Source organism: Ascaphus truei, chromosome 2 (genome assembly GCF_040206685.1).
Source record: "Ascaphus truei isolate aAscTru1 chromosome 2, aAscTru1.hap1, whole genome shotgun sequence".
Taxonomy (NCBI): Eukaryota; Metazoa; Chordata; class Amphibia; order Anura; family Ascaphidae; genus Ascaphus; species Ascaphus truei.
Window position 1 is genome coordinate 41,907,427 of NC_134484.1, and position 2,449 is coordinate 41,909,875.

Sequence of the window (2,449 nt, forward strand, 5' to 3'; positions counted from 1 at the left end):
TGTTCACCTATATTTCCACCAAGGGGCTTCACGAACTGTACAGCAAAGTTGTTTCATCGATGACTGAGGCCCCTGAAGAGGGGAGGAAGGGTACACCTCACTACTGATGTGAAGTGGAGTAGTGGTCATGGAGGCAGTGACTACCTGACCGTTACTGCCCATTGGGTGTGCTTTAGTATTATTAAACAACAAAAAGCGATGCAGAAAACTGTCAGAATCTCCAGCAGCAAGACGTTCCGTAGACATGCTCCTTTATGTATGCAGAGTATTGAAGAAAAGGCACACACAGCTTCTAATGTGTTATCAAAGTAAAAGTGTAGGCTAACTTGAGGTTGGGTTTATGACTGGGGATAATCGTTCTAACTTGGTTGCAGCACTCAAACATGGCAACATGACACCCATTCCTTGTTTTGCCCACATACTCAATTTAATAGTCACTCGATTCCTAGCTCAGTGTGGGAATGTGCAGAGCATTTGGTCAGTTTCCAGAAAATTATGTGCTCACTTTAGATGATAGTGCACTGCCCCATCAGATGCAATGTCTAGGTTGCAGGAGCAAAACAACCTGCCTCGTCAGCAGCTAAAAATGGAGGTGCATACACAATGGAAATCCACATTATATAAGCTTGAGTGCCTCCATGAGCAGTAGAGGGTACAATGATTATGTAATGGAGCATGCCAGGCAGCCGAATGAGGCCCTTCTGCAGCCTATACAGTGGCATTTAATAGGATATTTGTGTAGGCTGCTGAGGCCCTTGAGGAAGCCACCGCTGTTGTGAGCAGTGATGAAGCTGACATAGCCCTCTAATTTTCCTCCTTGAAAAAACATTAATATGCAGAATAATTGTGACAATTGTGAAGATGATGATGATGATGATGATGATGATGATGATATGGTGGTTATGGTTGATAAATAGCTTGAATGTATGATAAATGACCCCAGTGTTGTCCGTATTAAACGGAGAATGAATACCACCATTCTACACTTTTAGACAGTATGAAATACTTTTTGCCCCATGGTGAAGACAGTGGCAAATTGCAAGAGTCTAGTAGCATTGAGTGACTATCTGACTGACTCTGAATGATTTGAGTAATTAAGTAACAACAATAATAAATGAATACAACCGGTCCGAGAGGCTGACTAAATGTAGCTAAACTTTGCAGCTGCCTAATTAGTCATAGGGGCCTATTCGACAAACTTTGATAAATTCATTGCATTATCGCATGTGTTGGCATGTTCATTACGAACGCTATGAAATTGATGTAAAAACAGTATTCATTAAGAAAAATCGCATTTCTTTTTAGCGTTTGGTTAAAAAAATGCCATACCTCACTCATTTGTAGTGGCTTAAAGAGCGAAATTAACTTAACGTTCAATTTCGCTCCTGCAGTCTGGAAGAGCTGCACAGAGAGAGCTGCATCTGTAAAAATTCTGCCCGATCCGTGCCGGGTTTTGCTGCGGTTTGGGTTTTCCAGGTTGCCTGCCCTTTCTACTCACTTCGGCCATTTTCCTTACTGGCAGCCTGCTATATAAGGCTGCATTTCCAGGTGGGAGTCGCCGAGCAAAGTTCTAATGTTTGCAGCTCTTTTTGGTCTTTGCAGTCACGCTTTACCCTTTTGCCTGTTTTGATTCCCCTATCTCCTGGACTCTGCACCACTGCCGCCAGTCCTGACCCCTGCCTGCTTACCGACTACGGATACTTTTACAGGACTCTGTCCCTGGACTCTGGTCAGTTTATTTGCATCCCTACCTCAACCCTGTGGGTCCGCTTCCTGATTTGAGACGAGCACCGTCACAGCATCTCCCTGCACATCTCCCTGCACATCTCCCTGCATATCTTCCTGCATATCTCTAAAAGGCGATCAAGCAGTTTACATTTTAATTTTAATAACATAGTATTGAAGCAGGGGGTCTCTGCTGCTGAACCGCATTAGTTTCAGGTCCGGGGACCCCCTGCTTCTCAAGGTACAGGCCTCCGTAGGGCGTGCCTGTATCTCCAGCAAGTTTAAATGTCCCGGTCACGTGACGCAGAAGATGCATAATTGCAGGAGATCCCGGCACCCCCTACCGAGGGCTGTACCTTGAGAAGCAGGGGATCCCCGGACATGAAACGTATGCGATTCAGCTCCAGAGACCCCCTGCTTCAATTCTATGTTATTAAAATTAAAACACACCTTCATTGCCTCAGGGGCTAACCGCTAAGGTAATGAAGGGGTTAAATAGCTTTACCCTTTTTTTGGTGGTAGAGGGGGTGGGTGAAGCTCGTAATTGCCCAAGGGTGGGTAGTTGGGGAGGATTGCGGGAGAGTTAAACTCTTCATTACCTTAGTGGCTACTAAGGAATGGGCAAAAGTGCTATTAATCAAATATGGCAAATAACGCTTTTGCCCATTCAAATCTACAATACAGTGCAATAAAATACAATAATATGAAGAAATACAGTAGCCAT